Below are 20,691 nucleotides of genomic sequence, written 5' to 3' on the forward strand. Positions count from 1 at the left end.
CTGCCTTTCGGATAAATACATCTTTAAAATAATAATTAATTATATTAATTAATATAGAATATTAATGTGTATGATCAATTATATGTATTAATATAGAATAATGTACATAATATAATAAAATGAAACAACAGAGTGACGTATTAAATGATTCTGTTTATATACAAGATAGAAAACAATTCTACATATGTTTGAACATAGAAAAGCAGTGAAGGGATTCACACTAAACTTTTAATAATGGTTTTGTCAGGACAACAGAGGGGAGAGAATGCAGAGTAGCAGCATTTTTTTATGTACTGCTGTCTTAGACTTGCAACAGTGTGTGTGTACCTTGCATAGCTGAAAAATGCAATGCAGTCGAAATACAAAAATGGATTTGTTAAGACTGTATAATTACAAGTAATGCCAGAGCCTGAAGCTCAGTGGGGTGTGCAGCTCCTTGCAGGTGCTTTAAATTCATCCTAGCGGCTACAGACAGAAACGTCTGCTCCAGGAGAGAAGGCTCAGCCTGCATGATTCAACAGAAGCCAATTAAAGCACAGAACTGACAGTGCCCTGTAAAAAGCTGGTGGTTGTGAAATGAAAACTACACTTACTTTCCCAAAGCCTCAGCCACAGAGCTTCCCTGGCAGCTGCCTGAGCAGTGAGCAGCCAGCAAAGGTGTGGACGTGAATAGCACCGGCTTCTGTCTGGGAAAATCCCACTACTCCCAGTGTCGACAGGCTTTGTTGGCTCCTGTTCTGTGCTTCAGAGATGAGAAGTGCAAAGCTGGCCCAGCCTCTGCAGGGGTAAATATTAAACTCAGAGGGAGAGAAGATACTGCCCGAGCTGCGTTCTGTGTTGGCACTTGGTGGAAGACACTTTGACTCCCCTGGAAGCCACCCATGGCCTTCCAGTTGTCACCTGCAGAATGGCACTGGCAAGGCAATGGCCTTGGATGTGTAACACTTGGCTCAGTTGTTGCTGTTTGTTTTCATGCAGATACTTCCAGATCTTCTGGAGTAAATGGACAAATGACACTCAGTAATGAGGAAAAGATATGCAGAAGCTAGCAATCTGTGAAGAGCTGATTTTTTAAATTGTTTGTCTTCCAAATGTCCTTTTTTCTCCTTCCACAATCCTATCATCCCATACTCATGCCTCTTGCTGCCTCTGAGCCTCTTTAATAGGTTTATCTTTCTTGTTCTCCTGATCATCATAGACAGGCACGACTATAATAATCATGGAAAACACAGATGACTTGAAAAAAGAAAAATAACCTTTCATAATTTCACCAACATTTTGGAATCGTTTACCCCTTTTAGTGTTGTGCATTTGTGTATCTTTGCAAACACAGATGAATATCTCACACAGGAGGGCACTTCAGACAGTTCATGGAGAAATGGAATTAAAAAATAAGTTTATTGAACTGCAAAATTTTTTTTTTATTTTTTTTTATTTTTGACAGGCAGAGTGGACAGTGAGAGAGAGACAGAGAGAAAGGTCTTCCTTTTGCCGTTGGTTCACCCTCCAATGGCCGCCGCGGTAGGCGCGCTGCGGCCAGCGCACCGCACTGATCCGATGGCAGGAGCCAGGTGCTTATCTGGTCTCCCATGGGGTGCAGGGCCCAAGCACTTGGGCCATCCTCCACTGCACTCCCTGGCCACAGCAGAGAGCTGGCCTGGAAGAGGGGCAACCGGGACAGGATCGGTGCCCCGACCGGGACTAGAACCCGGTGTGCCGGCGCCGCAAGGTGGAGGATTAGCCTAGTGAGCCGCGGCGCTGCCCCCCAAATTTTTTTCTTATTCATGCATAAGAAAGGCCTTCAAAAAGTTCATGGAGGGGCCAGCACTGTGGTGTAGCAAGTTAAGCTGCTGCCTGTGACGCTGGTATCCCATATCAGAGTCCACGTTGGAGTCCCAGATGCTCCACTTCCCATCCAGCTCTCTGATAGTGCACCTGGGAAAAGCAGCAGACAATGGCCCAAGTGCTTGGGCCCCTGTAATCTACATGAGAGACTCAGATGGAATTCCATGCTCTTGGCTTCAGCTTGGCCCAGCCCTTACTGTTGTGGCCATTTGGAGTGTGAACCAGTGGATAGAAAATCTCTCTCTCTCTTTCTCTCTTTTTCTACTCTCTCTCTCTCTCTCTCTTCATCCCCTGCCCTCTGTGTATCACTCTGCCTTTCAAACAAATGAATCTCAAGAAAAAGTCCATGGAAAGTATATATAACAGGAAAACTGTGCATTGATTTCAAATATTTTTTGCAGCAAAATAAACTTATCTTTTAATTCCATTTCCATGAATTTTTAGAAGTACCATTGTCCATAACACTATGAATAAATACGATAGGCTGTAAGTCTGAAAGGGGCTTTGGTCAGAGCATTTCCGCTGTGCCTCCTCCCCTGATGTGCTGTGGCCACATGTTTCCCAATGACAAGTCTGTGCTAATATTCCTCAGACAGCAGCCTTCATGTCTCCTCCCTTCTTTACTCCTCACAGTTGCCTTAGAAGTCAGAAATTTGTGCACGTGACGATTCCCAAGAGTGGTTATTTGATCTTCTTCCATTACAGTTTCTCACTTACAGATGATTGGGTACCTATGACCCCAGCAGGTCACCACTGTTCTCTTTTCTGACTCCTACCATTATCTTTTCCTTTCTCTCTCTTTATTCTGATTTTCTGGATTTATCCCAGCAGCATCCAAAAGCAGGCAACTCTCAATGGCTCAGCCAATTGCAGAATCACTGAAATGTCTGTCTAGAAAAGGCATTCAATTAAGCATGCATTCTGTTCTCCTGTTCAGAGGAAAGACTGCAGCTAATGTGGCCCCGGAGAGACCCCATCCCACATAACATCAGGAATCTTTCTTTCTTTCCTTCCTTCCTTCCTTCCTTCCTTCCTTCCTTTCTTTCTTTCTGACAGGCAGAGTGGACAGTGAGAGAGAGACAAAGGTCTTCCTTTTCCGTTGGTTCACCTCCCAATGGCCACCGCAGCCGGCGCATCGCGATGATCTGAAGCCAGGAGCCAGGTTCCTCTCCTGGTCTCCCATGTGGGTGCAGGGCCCAAGCACTTGGGCCATCCTCCACTGCACTCCCAGGCCACAGCAGAGAGCTAGACTGGAAGAGGAGCAACCGGGACAGAATCCGGCGCCCCGACTGGGACTAGAACCCGGTGTGCTGGAGCCACAGGCAGAGGATTAGCCTAGTGAGCCACAGCGCCGGCCAGGAATATTTTAGATTAGAGCTAAGAAAGGCCTGGTTAGTCTGGGGTCTTGCCAAACTATCAACTTCAGGCTTTTACCACGCCTCAGCCCAGACCATGCCATCAGGTCCTCAGCATTCCCCTAGTGAAGAATTCAATTCTGCCTTCTTTCTTTCTCAAGGTCTTCCCAAATACCCTTGGAAAACCAGATGGTGAGCTGGGCATGCCCAATGATCGCTGGACATTCCAGCATAGGCAGACAACAATGGGAAGGCCCAGAGCATACATTCCTGGGTGCTCCCAAGATCCCATGAGAGAGAGGCAGAGCAATTTCAACCAGCAGTGCCCTGAGCAGAATCACAAAGTTTCCAGAAGCCCTGCCATGTTTTTTCCTACTCTTACCCCAAGAAATCTCTCCCCATCAGAACTCCAGATTTTTATTTATTTATTTTTTGACAGAGTTAGACAGTGAGAGAGAGAGAGAGACAGAGAGAGAAAGGTCTTCCTTTTTCTGTTGGTTCACCCCCCAAATGGCCAATACGGCCGGCGTACTGCGCCAATCCAAAACCAGGATCCAGGTGCTTCTCCTAGTCTCCCATGTGGGTGCAGGGCCCAAGCACATGGGCCATCCTCCACTGCCTTCCCTGGGCCACAGCAGAGAGCTGGACTGGAAGAGGAGCAACCAGGACAGAATCCGGCGCCCCAACCGGGACTAGAACCCGGAGTGCTGGCACCACAGGCAGAGGATTAACCTATTGAGCCGTGGCGCTGGCCTCCAGATATTTCTATATATAGTCTATATAAATGTGGCCTTCTGTATCTGCGATTCAATCAACTGTGGATCAAAAATACTAAAAAAAAAATTGTGTACCAAATATGTACAGGATTTCTTTCTCATTATTCCCTACACAACACGGTAAAAAAACTATTTTACATAGCATTCACATCGTACTAGCTACTGTAGGTAATCTAGTGATGATTTATATCTGGGAGGATGTGCATAGGTTAATATGCAAATACATAAGGGACTTCAGCACTGGCAGATTTTGGTGTCCATAGAGAATCCTGGAACCATCCCCCGATGGGCACAGAGGAACAAGTATTCGGGCAAAGCTCTTCACTGAAGACTGACTTCCCCAGGGCCATAACCTCCACAGTAACGTCTTTCTGATCACAAGCACAGGGCACAGATGTCTGGCAGGCTAACACCCTCTCTCCTTCACTGCTTTCATCATGGGCAGTTCTGAATAGGAGCCTGCAACCTGAAGGGAAAAACACACATGGAGGGCTCCAGCGGTCCTGTCCATGGACCCAGGATCTGCATTACCTCAAGCCCCTGAGCCATCTCCTCTCTCAGCTCAGCTTCCTGGCCCAGCCAGCATCAGCACTTCCTCCGTTGCCTGGCAACCCACATCAGCAGTGCAATGGCTCAGATTTGGGTTCAGGTGAGAAAAAGATCCTTAGACCTTCTCAGCTCCCTCCCTGAGGTGAAGCGGTCCCAAGGAGGTCAAAGGATGCAGCGTGCCGCCTGGGAATGCAGTGCGACTTGAGGCATTCTGATTTCCCGTGAGGTCTGCTTCCGGTCAGTCCTAGGAGTACAGAATCCATCTAACATCCTCCTATACACCTCCCTTAGAGAACACCACTGAGAGTCTCTCACCTGGGCTGGACACGGCAGAATATTCTGGAAGTGCAGTGTACATAAACATACCTCAAGGTCTTGCTAGTGCTGGAATTTGCTCAAATTTTGAACCAATCTCTGGTGTGGGCAAAAGTCATCCGGTTCCCTAGGACAAACAGACTAAAGTCCGTACTCCTGTGCCCTTCATAAACCAGCCTTTAGCTCCCTGTTTTAATCTCTTATTGCAACCCTGCTCTGATCCTCCCCCCCTCCCTTCTCACCCTACTCAAACCACACCTGCACTTTGCCCCTGACACAAATACCTGTTCAAGGGTTCTAACTGGAAATGCCCTTCGACACCACGCCTGCCAGTCAAACAGGCACACCTCCTTCAAAATCTGACTCAAAAGCCCCTTTTTCTTTGGAGGAAACTAATGATTTCTCCTGGAAGAGTGCTCCATCTTCCATCTGGGAGCCCTGGCTAGCCTTCCCCACTGCCTGCAGATTCACAGCAAGTTGTGATAGCTTAATTAGAGCTCTCAGCTTAGTTATATGTGTAGCCCTTGACCACCTCAGTGTCAGTGTAACTGTGCCTCTTACAAAGGCAATGCCTCCAGGCTTCCATTTGGAATTCAGACATCCTGCCTTAATGAATCCCTCACCATTCCAGCAAGTTCCTCTCCCTATCCACTCTGAATCTACACCTTCACAGCACGACATAAACTGGCTCTTCTTTCCTCAAGCCATTTTCATCAGCACATGTGGTCCTTCTTCTGATCCAGACACCATTACTGCCTGATTTTCTGCGTGCTCCTTCTCTCCCACCCCGGAAAGCAGGGGCTCTGCAAGGGAGGGTTCAATCCCACAGGTGCGCTCAGGCCCGATCCTCTATCTCTGAGTACTTTATGATGATGACGAGCAGCCGAGAGAAATAAACGCCTTGAGAAGTCTAGATGGAAACCAATGCCCCCATGGAAACACATTAATATTTCATCAGGCTCTGAACAAGACTCTTGCTCATTAATGTTTAAACTCAGCAGCACGATGCTTGGAGGCTGGGGAGGCTGCGAGGGGAGGGGTTTGGAACACAATGGAGATGGCAGCAGGCACCCTACAGGGGTCTACAAACACTTCCAGTGCACTGAAGGGCCCTCCACAGCTGGGCCCCCTGCAGCTGGCTGGGGTGAAGTTAGGCTGCCTCATCCGTCCCAGCCCCCACATTCTTGCCCTACTTCTATCCGCAGTGGTGACATGAGGTACATGTTCAAATAACATACACAGAACTCAAAATGAGGCGGGTACTACAAAGATGGTCATGGCAGTTTTATTCAATAAAATAAATAAATAAAATAGCCCCAAATTGGAAATAACCTGTGTCCCTCAGTAAGAGAATGGATAAACACATGATAGTCACACCATGACTATTACCTTGGAATACTAGGGAATGAACTACTGATACACTTGATATGAATGAATCCCACAAACTCTGTGCTGAGCAAAAAGAATCCAGACACAAAAGTATACCCTGGGTAACTGCATTTATACGAAGTTCAATAACCAGCAAAACCAACAGTATAACAGAAATCATAGCTAAGGCTATGATTCTAGATGGTGCAGGTTACTACATGGGGCCTAGGGAAAATTTCCAGGACTGAAGATTTTTATAGCTTGTTTGGGTTGTGGGTTTCTCAAAACTGGCTCAGCCTCTAGCACAGGATTCAGCTTAGCAGCCCGGTGAGGAGAGAAGAAGCCACTGATCTCCAGGATCACCACTTACCTATAAAATATTGATTAGCCTAAATTACCTGAAAGGACTTCTAGTGCTCTACCAAGAGTCTCACAACCCTTATGGGGGCCAATGCCTTGTTTGTGTCATTTCACTATCTGATTAATTCTATAATTATTTATTACTTAGGATGTGCCAACAGGAACATGGTCATAAATAAAACAAAAATGTCTTCTCCTTCTGGATTTGCATTTGAGTGGAGGGAATATGCACAATTAAGAAAGAAACAGATAGGGGCCGGTGCTGTGGCGCAGCATTGGTTAACGCCCTGGCCTGAAGTGCTGGCATCCCATATGGGCGCTGGTTCAAGACCCCGCTGCTCCACTTCCAATCCGGCTCTCTGCTATGGCCTGGGGAAGCAGTGAAAGATGGCCCAAGTCCTTGGGCCCCTGCACCCAAGTGAGTGACCCGGAAGAAGCTCCTGGCTCCTGGCTTTGGATCGGCGCAGCTCTGGCTGTGGCGGCCATCTGGGGAGTGAACCATTGGACGGAAAACCTCTCTCTCTCTCTGCCTCTCCTCTCTCTGTGTAACTCTGACTTTCAAATAAATAAATAAATCTTAAAAAAAAAAAAAAAGAAAGAAAGAAAGACTGTAGAAGGACAGGTACTGATAAGTGCCATGAAGAAAGAGAAAGCAGGGTTGAAGGACAAAGGGCTGCTTTAGCTCAGGTTTTTTTTCTCAAGATGTTAATATCCTTCACACATCCACTTCTTAACCACCCCTGTGGATTCCAGCTCAGTCCAAGGCCAGATCACATATATCTGGATTCTAAACTCTGCTCTTTGTTAACAAGTAGATGTTTTTAGAAAAAGAGATAGGTAACTTCTCTACACATCTGACATTTTTTTCATAACAAAATGACAGGGGAGGAAACAGGGAGGTGGGTTTTGCACTCTTTATCTGGCAAAATTCATCAATGACAAAATACAAAGACTGTGGTTTATCTTCCTGAAGAATATCGGCTCTGACTTTGTACTAAATGTAAAACACCCTTTCAACTCTCGGATCCACCTCTCCGCCCTCCTCCATTCTTATTGCATGAAGTGCCATGTCAGAGCCTCAGAATTTTTTCCCTCTCTCTTCCTGCCCCCAATTACTCTCTGAAAACTTATAAAGAACTGGAATAAAATGAGAATTCAGGGAGAAGGGTCACTTTTCAGAGAAGGCCACATCCTCCTCCAATCCCCTCTGGAAATGCCCTTATGGCCAAAAAAACACAAGAAAGAAATACTCCAACCCTCAACAGGAAACAAACTGACCGGTGCCTAGTCTCCCTTGCAGAGAATTTCTTTCCTGTGGTCATTATTCTCCCACTCTCTGAAAGGCTGGAAGATGCTTCATTCCACACACCCCTGGGGTTTCTCCTCCTTTACATCTCTGCCTTCACCAGACTGGAAGTTCTCTGTCCCCAGGCAACCATAACTCTTCCTCTCTTTACCGGGCAGCAGGGAGAAGCTAACAGCTGGAGATGAGAGAGAAGTGGAAACACAGGGGACATTCCAGAGATAGTGGTGGCCCTGAAGTGGCATCAGGCTGCCAAAATGGGGCCCAGAGAGCCATTCCCAGCCCTCCCACCAGGTCCCTAGGTCACCTATGAGAGCAGTTTGTTCTTCAGACTCAAATTGCCTTAATCCACATGCAAGCGCTTCCCCAGCTGTGTCTCCACCTGCAGCCGCCCAAGGAGCTACAGCTGCTTTGCAAGCCCAGCCACTAACCAGCCTGTTGGAAGACCCTCTGTACACAACTCAGCCATCGTGGAGAAAACCAGTTTCTCCATGGGCCGACTGCCTCACACTCGTACAACTATACCTACAAGGCTGTCCAGGTTTCAACCCCCACCTGAACATTTCTCTCTTTTGCCTGGGGATGCAGAAATGCAAGGCTATCTTCTTCATCCTGGGCAAAAGCATTTCATTCTAGGCTGTAATTCCCTGTTACGCATGCGAGTACCCAGAAAACCAGCAAAGCGCTAAGAGTAGGCCAGGCCAAGACTTGTCTCCGCGCAGATTTCTATCTCCAAACGTCTATTTAGAGATGCCTATTCCTAAATGGGAGCAACAAAACTTGATTTTAAAGTAAGATCTCCCGGCTCCTGCTCTGCAGTAACCCACGTGTACCTTGAGTTCTAACAAGAGGCTGGCAGCTTGCGGCAGAGCAAGACTCCCCTGTGCCCAGGAGCAAAACCCGCGGGCAGACCGCTGGGCAATTAAACGTTCTCTTTCCAGGGCCTCACCGGCCCTGCGGGGACGCCCATCCCGTAGGCCACCCTGCACCCTGGGGCATTACCGTGCCCCTTGCGAGAGGCAGACTGGGGACAGGCTCTGCTGCGAGGCTCTGGGGAGTCTCCAGGTGGCGGGACAATGAGCCGGGGTCTCTCCAGGGCAGCAGTCTGTCGCTCATCCTGTTCCCCCCCCCCCCCCCGAACCCCAGCACTCGCCCCTCGCTTCTTCCAACAGTGCTACTCGCGGTCCTGACGGGTGACAAGGTGGCGTTGGCAAGTTTCGGCCCAGATTCTGGAGATGAGAGAAAGGCCCTCCCTCTTCCCGTGCACTATCACTGTCTGATGTTTTGTCCACAGAAGGGTCCTGCAAACAAAACCCCTAACCGGTGATTCCCCCGGGGCGCGGCGCTCACCTCACCGGGTCCTCGACGGTGGCGATGCGCCGAGCTCGCGGCTGTTCGCGGGACGCCGGAAGTCGCGGCTTGGTAGGGCGCGAAGGGACCAGCGGGCAGGGCAGAGGCCGGGACCCGCGCCCATCGCCGCCAGGGCAGTCGGGCGTGGGGGGCGGCCGGAGGGTGGCGCCCGCGTCTGCCGCGCGCGTGCGGTGCCCTGACGGAGCCGCCTCGGGTGGCGGCAGGAGCTCGGCCGCTGCTCCAGGGGCTCGCCTGGCGCCGTGCGACGCGGTGCTCTCGGACCCGCGCTCGGCGGTGCGGACCAGCGGCCACCCGCAGACCCTAGGCGCCGCGCCGCCCGTCCGGCTGCCGGCGTCTAGCGCCTCGCTCAGGCGCCTGGCGCCCTGGGGCAGCCCCGCCTCCGGCGCCCCTTCCCGGGCTTGGGGCCAGCGGCTGCGGGAGGAGCTGGCCCCGGGCCGGGGAGCCCCAGGTGCGGGTCCCACACACGAGCCCCGGTAGCGGGCCTGGAAGCGCTCCACGCAAAGGCTCATTTTTGTTTCTGGGGCGGGGCTACCGACTCGTTTCCTTGTATATTCTCGGGGGCTTCTAGATTCTTTACGTTGGGTTTGTGTTTATTTTATAACCGGAAAGCCGAGGATATTGCTGCAGGAACGCTAAAGGCGGCGGCGAACAAGACGCCCCGTCCGCGGTCCCCTCAGCCGCTCTCGCTGTGAGGGAGGAGAAGGAAGAGGAGCTAAGTCAGAGAGGCCCGAAGGATCCTGGGAACCCATCTAGACTGTTCCTTTTCGTTTAAAACCTCAGACCTATTTACGCTTGTCGGGAAGTCCCACAGTTTTCTCGGCCTCGAGGAAGCCCTTGGCTTTGGGGGCGGGGGGAAGCCGGGCAGAGCCGCCCCCACTCGGGGACGAGAGGGAGCGACGTTCTTGGATGTTGTACACACGGTGTCACCCAAGGCTTCTTAGGCTTCTACTGAGAAGGAAAACGGAGGAAGAAGGGATAGCCCGGTTTCCTCCAGGCCGTGAGCAGAGCTGGCTCCCCAGGAGCCTGGATTCTGGGTGGGATTTTTCCCCCGGGGGTCCTTCCGGGCCTCAGTGTGCACAGCCAGGCGCTTTCTCTGGGGGGAGCGGGCGGGAGACTGGGCGTCCATCTTTCCCCTGGCGTCGGACTTCCCAGCCCAGAACCAGATCTTCGGTTCTGTGCGTCTAGATGGGGGATGCTTGCCCTTCTGGTTTTGCTCCAGGTTTCCTCTAGATTCTGAACCCGTTATTCCCACGGCCCCTCTCTGGATTCTGCAAGACAGTGGAATTTTTCTCCCAGCTTGGCCCCCACCTCAGATTGGAGTATACCCAACATCTCAGGTGCCAGGCACGAAAGTTTTGGTCTTCCTTGCTATACTGACCTCAGAAGTGATTCTGGAAAGGGTGGCGTCCTCTGCAGTCCCCACACTGCTTGTTCTGGCTAGATTAGATTGCCTTCGCTGATTTTTTTTTTTTTTTTTAATAGAAAGCTTTTAATGAATACAAATTTCCTAAGTACAACTTTTGGATTGTAGCGGTGGCTGAGTTGTCTTAATGGCTGCCTAAGTGGTTTCCTTGCCTCTTGTTTGTCAACACAGACTTAATGTCACTTTTGTGACCAAAGAAAACAAACACCTTCCCCCCTCCCTCGAATCTGCCATAACTCCCTGTGCAATTGGAGTTAAGGTCTTAATCGTCACAATTGGAATCCAGTTTGCCTCTCCAACTTTCTGTTCACTCACTGCCCGGGTTCCAGTTATACCAAGCTGGGCCAAATACCACCCTCCCTGGGTTTTTAATGCCTCTGTTTATTTTGCTCACTCTGTTCCTTTATCCTGGATTTCTCTTTTTCTCCACCTTAACCTAATGAACTGCTCCTAAATGTTCATGACCCATCTCAAGTGCCTATTCCTTTACCTGTCTCCGTCCATGCCTTCCCAGTAGGACCTGCGAGATCAGCTAATGTCTCTGCCAGCACTCCCTGCCTCGATGACAGCTCTCAGGAAGTCCACTGTGTTACAGCTGCTGGGTCATCCTGTCTCCCCACCAACTGTCAGGGCCTGCAAGGCAAGGTATGTTTCTGACTCATCTTCATTCTCAGAGCAATTGGCCACACACATTTCAAAATAAATAGCTATTCTTTGGTTGTATGTAACCTGTGTGCTTATTATTTTAAAAAATCAAATACATAAAAGTATAAGGAAGAGAATAAATCTCCACATCCTGCAATAGCCACTGTTAATATTTCAGTGATCATATTTTTTCATGCCTTCTTTATGCACTTGTCCGTACATGTATGCACAAATGGAATCATTTTATGCATTCTGTCTTTTGTTTTGATTCCTTCTTTTCTGGTCTTTATTTTTATTTGACAGGCAGAGAAAGAGAGAGAAACCGAAGTCAGACAGCGATCTCTCCCAAATGCCTGCAGAAGCCGGGGCTGGGCTAGGCTGAAGCCAAAAGCCAAGAATACAGTCTAGGTCTCACACATGAGTGACAGAGATCAAAATACTTGAGATGTCACTTATTGTCTCCCACGATGCACATTAGCAGGACACTGGAATTGGGAGCAGAAGCCAAGCATTATTCTCTATATCCAGCATGGGATGTGGGCATCTTAACCTCTGAATCCATTCTAATCTTTTCTTTCTGTTTTTTTTTTTTTTTTTTGACAGGCAGAGTTAGACAGACAGAGAGAAAGGTCTCCCTTTTTCCGTTGGTTCACACCCCCCCCCCACAAAAGTGGCCGCTACGGCCAGTGCATTGCAACCGGCCCGCTGCGCCGAACCAAAGCCAGGTGCTTCCTCCTAGTCCCCCATGCGGGTGCAGGGCCCAAGGATTTGGGCCATCCTCCACTGCCTTCACAGGCCACAGCAGAGAGCTGGACTGAAAGAGGAGCAACCGGGACAGAATCTGGCGCCCCAACTGGGATTAGAACCCAGGGTGCCAGCGCCGCAGGTGGAGGATTAGCCAAGTGAGCCGCGGTGCCGGCCATTCTAATCTTTTCTTACCTGACTTGCTCCCTCACTACTTTCTCTTACTTCCAACTACTTAAAAGTTAAAAGCAATTTATAGTTTTCCTTATTTTTCCCAAGCTTATATCTATATCTATGTATTCTATCTGAATTTTTATTCTAGTTTGTTTTACAAAAAGGAATATCAGGTTTTTTTTTTTTTTCCAAAGAAACCTTTTATTTAAGGAATACAAACTTAATGCATTTCGTAACTACAACTTTAGGAACACAGTGATGCTTCCCACCATACCTACACTCCCACCCCTCCTCCTCCTCCCTCTCCCATTCCCAGTCCCATTCTCCACTAAGATATGTTTTCAATTAACTTTATACACAGAAGACCAACTGAATACTAAGTAAAGAGTTCAACAATTTGCTTAAAAAAAAAAAAAAACTGTTCCTCAACAGTTGAGACAAGGGCTGTTTAAAGTCAGACTATCATATTAAATACACTTTTCTGCTTCTTGTGTTTTTTATTAAATAATAAGTGATAAAATTCCAATTCAACTGGTAAGATTCTAATTTACTCTTTTATTTTAGATTCTCCATAATGTTCTGCAATATAAACATATTAAAATTTATTCTAGAGTTCCCCTGCCCATGACGTTCAACTTCTTTTAATTAAAAAAAATCACCACTGACATCAGTGTTACAATATATATCCTATGTATATCCAAACGCTCCGATACTCTAATTTCTGTCGGAATGATGATCAGATATGAGATTGGTCTATTTGGATTGTTAATAAGTTGCCATCTCCAAGATTATAACAATCTTCCAGGCACAATTTTAGCCATTCCAATAAGTAAGATCAAAACACTGAATCAAGTTAGTTCATGAACCCTGACCAGGTTAAGCCCTATAGTGTTTCGCTTCCAGTCACCCATGCTAACCCTTCCCAGGAAAAAGATGACCTCTGTTCTCCACTCTTCTCTCATCCTGATTCCTTTTTCATTTTGTTCCACTTGGAATTGAAACTAAAGCTCCAGAATTTGTATCTTGAAACTGACCTGGAACTGCATAAGAATCTCCAGGCCTTGCTCTTCTTAATCAATTGGTGGCATCAGAAGTTGAGGTTTAGTTGTAGCTCAGGTTCCCGAATTTTCCCTGCCTGGCCTCAAATTGAACTCCATAGATTGGCCCCAACTTCCACTGGTACCTCGAGTGCTGTGGCTAAATTATGAGTGGAACATTCTTTTTTTTTTTTTTAAGATTTATTTATTTATTTGAAAGTCAGAGTTACACACACAGAGAGAGAAGGAGCGGCAAATAGAGAGAGAGAGAGAAAGAGAGAGAGAGAGAGAGAGGTCTTCCATCTGCTGGTTCACTCCCCAATTGGCTGCAACAGCTGGAGCTGCAACAATCTGAATCCATGAGCCAGGAGGTTCTTCTGAGTCTCCCACACAGGTGCAGGGGCCCTAGGACTTGGGCCATCTACTGCTTTCCCAGGTCATAGCAGACAGCTGGATCGGAAGTGGAGCAGCTGGGTCTGGAACAAGTGCCCATATGGGATGCTGGCACTGCAGGCGGCAGCTTTACCCAATACGTCGTCACAGCACTGGCCCCACAGAACATTCTAAGAATTAACTAGTGTCAGAAGGACATTCATTCTTTTGTTATTATTTTTTTCAACAAATACTTATAAAGTATAGGGAATACAAACCTCTTCCTTTCTTTTTTGTTTTTTTTTTTTAACTTTGGTCCAAAAACAGTTATTTGGCTTTCTCAGATGTGTTAGGGAGAAAGTGTCAGTCCTCTTTGATTTTACCTCCCATTTGTTTCTCTTATGGGAGAGAAAGTGGTTTGCATAATTGTTTTAGAAAAAGGATCAATGCATACACATGGCCACATCCCTCTTTGACTTTCTTTGGAACGACCCTTCCCACAGGATCTATGTGTAAGGAAGTATTCTCTTCCTTATATGGTAGACCATAATAGACCCTATGTTTATGGAGGGACTATGTTTGGACAAGTCCTGCCTGTGCTTGGGTGGCTAAGTTCAATTTGGGGGGAAGGAATATGAAGCTCATTTTGACTTCTAAGCCAAGCTGTGTTCTCAAATCTGGCATCACGGTAAAACACTTGAATTATCTGATTCCTGGATTGATGTGGTATTGTTCAGAACCCAAGGCAAGATAGATATGATTCTCATTCTCAAACTCTGATTATTGATGTTTACTTTGTGCAGGTTATGGCTGGAAGCTATGGGTAAGTCAAAAAAATTTATGTACTTGGACCGTACCCTCAAGAAATCTGTAGTTTTATAGTAGAGATGAGATATTAACATAAATAATGACAATTCAAGTGGAAATATTATCACCAAATATTTTAGAATAATTTTCTAGTTTAAGGATTTGTGATAAGTGCTGATGATAGATATGTCATGCCTCTTCAGTCAAGGACCTTAGGGATACATCTTCGTAGAGAAAAGGGCACTTGAACTGGTCTGAGAAGGGTAAGATATTCAAGTAGAGGAAAGAGCTTGAGTAGGAACAGGAAGGCAAGAATATTCAGATGGAACCAGAGGGCTCTTACAGGGGAGTAATGGAAAATTATTGGACAGATAGGTTGTGACTAGACTGGATAGCTTCTTGATTGATTTCTAAGGTAGAAGAGCTGTATGGTTAGTGTTGGTGACCCTGAATAGAGAACAAGGGTCCCATTATAGGCTAAATTGTTAAGAAAATGAAAAATACCCCCAAATACCTCCCTCAAAAATTTACTTGGTATACAGTCACAGACTATAGAGAGTGTCAAAAAATCTTAAAATATTCTAGTTCAATCTCCTCATTTTATAAAGAAAAAACAGTTAGTGAGATGAAGTGAATACTCGTTTGAATACCAGCTGCGTGTCTCAGAAAATTAAATATGATGTCAGTGTGAGCAGTCCATCCCAGGAAATAAAGGCGTCAACAGTATGATATTTGAAGAAAAAGGGCAGATGCCCTCCAGGAGTCCAATAACAGGGGAAAGGATTGTTTCAGGAGCACAAATCAAGTAGTTTTCCATAAAGCAAGTGGGACAGTGCTGGTCCTTACATGTGTGGATACCAGCCCTGTGTGAACCAAAGGCATTGAGTCACAGTAATTAGTAGTTTATTGTTGGGTGTTTTTTTTAATGTTACAGTCATGCACCTAAATGACTCTTTGGTTAACTTTCAAAGCAAGGCTTTGAAAAGGTAAGAGGCATCTTTTGTTGGTGCTTGTTGGGATGAATGGGAGGTCACTGAAAGGTGTTACCATTTTGATCTTAGCAGGCCGGCTGTCTGCTAGGCTTCACTTGTCAGGCTGTGAATTCTGCGGGTGGGCAACAAGAAGATACAGCAGGGAACAGCTGTGGGGAATGTAAGTCAACATTATATTAAGGATAATTAAGTTAATAAAGTGGATATTAAGCAGCCCATTTTCATCATCAAATATTTGATATGCTATGGCCCCATGTAACAAGCACATCAGACTCCACAGAATCAGATGTGCAGATGTTTGGCACAGCAGTTACAGCAGTGGTTGGGATGCCTGCCTTCCATAGTGGAGTGCCTGAGTTAGAGTGCTAGACACACCTTCAATTCCAGCTTCCTGCTAATGCACATCCCGGGAGGCAGTGGGTGGTAACCCAAGTACTTGGGTCCCTGCCACCCATGTGGGAAACCCAGATTAAGTTCCAGGCTCCTGGCTTTGGCCTGGTCCAGTCCTGGCTATTGTGGGCATTTGGGGGGTGAACCAGTAGATGGAAGATCCCTGTATGTCTCTGCCTTTTAAATAAAATAAAATAAAATAAAATAAAATAAAATAAAATAAAATAAATCAATCAATCCTGAAGCCGGAGGTCTAGGATCCAATACATTTGATGGAAACTGTCAGTCCTTTGAATCTGGGGAGCTTGCTGGTGTGCAGCCCTTCTTGGAGATGGAATCAAGAAAGGTTTAGTGTTTTGTTTTTTTTTAAGATTTATTTTATTTATTTGAAAGGCAGAGTTAGAGAGAGGGAGAGGTAGAGAAAGAAAGAGAGAAAGAGAAATACCTTCCATTTGCTGGTTCACTCCCCAAATGGCCACAACGGACAGGGTGGGGGGCGAGCAGAAGCCAGGAGCTTCATCCAAATCTCCCAAGTGGGTGCAGGGGCCCAAGTATTTGGGATACCTTCCACTGCTTTCCCAGGTGCATTAGCAGGGAACTGGATTGGAAGTGAAGCAGCCAGGACTCAAATTGCCATCCATATAGGATGCTGGAGTTACAGGCGAAGGCTTAACCTACTACTCCACAACGCTGGCCCCAGCCTCAGTGCTCTGAAGCAAATGTTTTTCTGGCCTTTTTAAAAAGTTTTGTTTATGTATTCATATAACATACAATTAATCAATTTAAAAGTTACAGGTCAGTGTTTTTTGGTGTATTCACAGAAATGTGCAAACCTCACCATAGTTAATTTTAGAATAATTTTATGCTTAAAAGAATAAAAAGGAAGCATTAGCTGGTGAGAAAGTAAATTGGTGCAACCACTGTGGAAAACAGTATGGTGATTCCTCAGGAAAATTACACATGGAGTTGGTATATGATCCAGTAATTCTAATTCTGGGTATATGTCCAGACAAATTGAAAGCAGTGACTTTACGGGACCGGTGCCGTGGCTCACTTGGCTAAACCTATGCCTGTGGCGCCGACATCCCATATGGGCACCGACTTCTAGTCCCGGTTGCTCCTCTTCCAGTCCAGCTCTCCGCTGTGGCCCAGGAAGGCAGTGGAGGATGGCCCAAGTGCTTGGGCTCCTGTACCTGCATGGGAGACCAAGAGGAAGCACCTGGCTCCTGGCTTCGGGCCGGTGCAGTGTCGGCCGTAGCGGCCATTTGGGGAGTGAACCAATGGAAGGAGGACCTGTCTCTCTCAGTGTCTTTAACTCTACCTGTCAAAAAAATAAAAATAAAAAAATAAAGCAGTGACTTTAAGAGATGTTTACACATCTGTGTTCATAGCACCACCATTCACAACAGCCAAAACTTGGAAGCAAACTAAGTGTCTATTAATGGATTCACGGGTAAACAAAATGTGACTTAAGTGTACATTGGAATATTATTCAGTCTTTAAAAGAAAGAGATTTCTGATGTTCACAAGAACATGGGTGAATTTTGAAGACATTTTGCTAACAGAAACAAGCCAGTCACAAAGGGTTAAATATTCTCTGATTCCATTTCCCTTGAATTATCAAAATCATATAGAAAAAGGGTAGAGTGGTGGTTTCTAGGGGCTCAAGGAGGGGAGAATGGGAGTGTTTAATGGACATAGAGCCTCAGCTGGGGAAGATGAAAAGACTCTGGAGTTGGATGGTGGTGATGGTTACATGACAATATGAAATACATGATGCCATAGAACTGTGCACTTAGAAATTAGTAAAATGGCAAATTTTGTTACTTATAATTTACCACATTTTAATTTTTTTAAAAAAATACCATAAAGAGGCTACTTAGGGATGGTGTGGTGGTGCACATTTAGCCTATGACACCTATATCCATGGGGCTGGCGCCCTGGCTCACTTGGTTAATTCTCCGCCTGCAGCGCTGGCATCCCATATGGGTGCCGGGTTCTAGTCTGGTTGCTCCTCTTCCAGTCCAGCTCTCTGCTGTGGCCCGGGAGGCAGTGGAGGATGGCCCAAGTGCTTGGGCCCTGCACCCACATGGGAGACCAGGAGGAAGCACCTGGCTCCTGGCTTTGGATTGGCATAGCTCCGGCCGTAGCGGCCATTTGGGGGGTGAACCAACGGAAGGAAGACCTTTCTCCCTGTCTCTGTCTCTCACTCTCTATCTGTCAAATTAAAAAAAAAAAATTAAAAAGACACCTATATCCTGTTTAGAGTGCCTGGATTCAATTCCGAGCTAGAGCTCCTGACTCCAGCTTCCTGCCAAAGCAGACCCTGGGAGGCAGTGGTAATGACTCAGTCAAGTGGGTTCCTGCCACCCACATGGGAGACCTAGATTGAATTCCCAGCTCCCTGCTTTGGTCCTGGCCCAGACCCAAGGCTCTTTCTTGGCCTGTCTGCCTCTCAAATAAATAAATAATTTTTAAAAAGAAGTTGTTGAGAAGAAAGATTAGTTATACCCAGTCTCCAACTTGTCTGAAAGCCCCACAGCAGCAGGGCAGAATGGACGTGGACTGCAAGGCAGGCAGGCTTCTCCCCTCCACTGCAAGCCTTGCAGCCAACACACCCTCTTCTCATTCCCTCTATGTCCTCATCTGGAAAATGGGAACAATAGAGCAGCACAGCTTTGAGAGTGTAGAGCTTTCTTTAAATCTAAAATTCTTTAGACCACGGCAGCATGTACTCCCCAACATAAGATGCCATAAAGCATAGAAGGAGGTAGGTTTTTAAAACTCCCATACTCTTCAACTAGTGCCTTCCAGTCCCTGCCTCCTTGCCCCACCCAAGCCCTAGAAATCACTAATTTACTTTCTGTGTCTATAGGTTTCCCTATTCTGGGCTCTCATACCAATGGAACCATAAATATGTGGTTTTCCATGACTGGGTTTTGTTATCTTTTTTGCCTTTAGCTAAGCTGCCTCTTGCCTGTGAGAAGCTGCAATTTTGCAGGAGGAACCCAGGAGCTGTGGAAAGACTCTGGGCAGGGAATTTGACATCATTAGGAATGAAAACTAGCAGCCACTGTTGTGGTTCGGTGGGTTAAAGTCTTGGCCTGAAGTGCCTGCATCTCATATGAGCACTGGTTCAAGTCCTGGCTGCTCCACTTCTGATCCAGCTCCCTGCTGATGAGCCTGGGAAAGCAGCTGAGGATGGCTTAAGTGTTTGAGCCCCTGTACTCACATGGGAGAACTGGAAGAAGCTCCTGGCTCCTGGCTTCAGATGGGTTCAGCTCCAGCCATTGTGGCCATTGGGAGAATGAACCAGAGGATGGAAGACCTCTCTGTCTCTACCTCTCTCTGTAACTCTGTCTTTCAATAAATAAAAAAATCTTTAAAAAAGCTAAGTGGAAGTTTTAAAACTTAAATAATTTATTACTATAAAAATAATATAAACATTTCATATATAAAATAACAAAAATAATAAATAAAATCAACTGATCCTATCACCCATAAATAACCATTTCAAATATTTTGATAAATATTCTTTCAGAGTTTTTGCTATGCACATAATACACACACATACAATAGATCATATTGCATATATTTTAAAATCCTTTTTTTTTTTTTTTTGACAGGCAGAGTTAGACAGTGAGAGAGAGAGACAGAGAGAAAGGTCTTCCTTCCGTTGGTTCACCCCCCAAATGGCTGCCACGGCCAGCGCACTGCGCTGATCTGAAGCGAGGAGCCAGTTGCCTCCTCCTGGTCGCCCATGCGGGTGCAGGACCCAAGCACTTGGGCCATCCTCCACTGCACTCCCAGGCCACAGCAGAGAGCTGGACTGGAAGAGGAGCAACCGGGACAGAACCGGTGCCCCAACTGGGACTAGAACCTGGGGTGCCGGCGCTGTAGGCAGAGGATTAGCCAAGTGAGCTGCAGCGCCAGACTTAAAATTCTTTTTCTTATAACAAAATTTATAGGTGCTTATAGTAAAGCTATTGAAATAGTATAAAAACATACTTCATAATCTCATACAAATCTTGACTATGTTATGCCATTTTCCATTTCTTTTATTCTCTTTAACAGTTTTACTTAGTGACTTATTTAATTCTTTTTAATAGTTGTTAGTAATCCATTATGTGAGTGTAGTTATTTGTCTCAGCACTCTCCATTGATAAAATTTGTGTGGATTCTAACTTTTTACTGAGATGATGCAACCAAGATATTTATACTTGTTTTTTGTGCTAGTATTTCCTAAAAGTGGAATTGCTGGGTCAAAGGTATAAAAATACACTGTTGTGTAACCTGATTTTTTAACCTCTCAATATATTGTGAAACTTTTCACAGGTAATTAAGTATTTTGACTACCTAATTTTGCAGTTTATGAATATGTTGAAATGTGCCTTCCCAGTCTTCAACACTAGATATTGAGTTATTTCTAAATTGTCACTATTATAAATAGATTTATAATAAACTTTACCATATCTAAATATTTACATGTGTGCTTAAAATTATATACTTAAGATGAATTCCTAGAGACATAATTTTTCATTCAAGGAGGATACATATTAAATATAATAACTTTTAAAATTTTTCTCATTAAAGAAATAATGGTCATCCTAGATTAAAAATTATGCATAGGCAAGAAAGTCAAGCATGTGTAACTTCACTTATTGGTAGCATAGTGGAGATAACCACTGGTAACTCTTTACCTTAACTTTTTTTAAAAGAAAGGGTTTATTTAATAAATATAAATTTCATAGGTACAATTTTTGGATTATAGCAGTAACCACTGGTAACTCTTATGTTAACACTTTTTTATATGAGTGCAAACGTGGAGTACACACTACTTGGAACTATTTTTAACACACTTTTAA

The 20,691-nt window shown here is 45.9% G+C and overlaps 1 protein-coding gene across 1 annotated transcript in view; it reads right to left on the reverse strand.

Moving 5' to 3' along the window:
• The window catches only part of GPR156 (G protein-coupled receptor 156), a 113,614-nt gene extending 104,311 nt beyond the window's left edge, over window positions 1–9,303 (reverse strand). Inside the window, exon 1 of the mRNA XM_062208663.1 lies at window positions 9,222–9,303. The gene's annotated coding sequence lies outside the window, so the exon portion shown is untranslated. The remainder of the gene's footprint in view (window positions 1–9,221) is intronic.
• Between the last annotated feature and the right edge of the window lie 11,388 nt (window positions 9,304–20,691).

The sequence above is a fragment of the Lepus europaeus genome, chromosome 2 (assembly GCF_033115175.1).
Source record: "Lepus europaeus isolate LE1 chromosome 2, mLepTim1.pri, whole genome shotgun sequence".
Taxonomy (NCBI): Eukaryota; Metazoa; Chordata; class Mammalia; order Lagomorpha; family Leporidae; genus Lepus; species Lepus europaeus.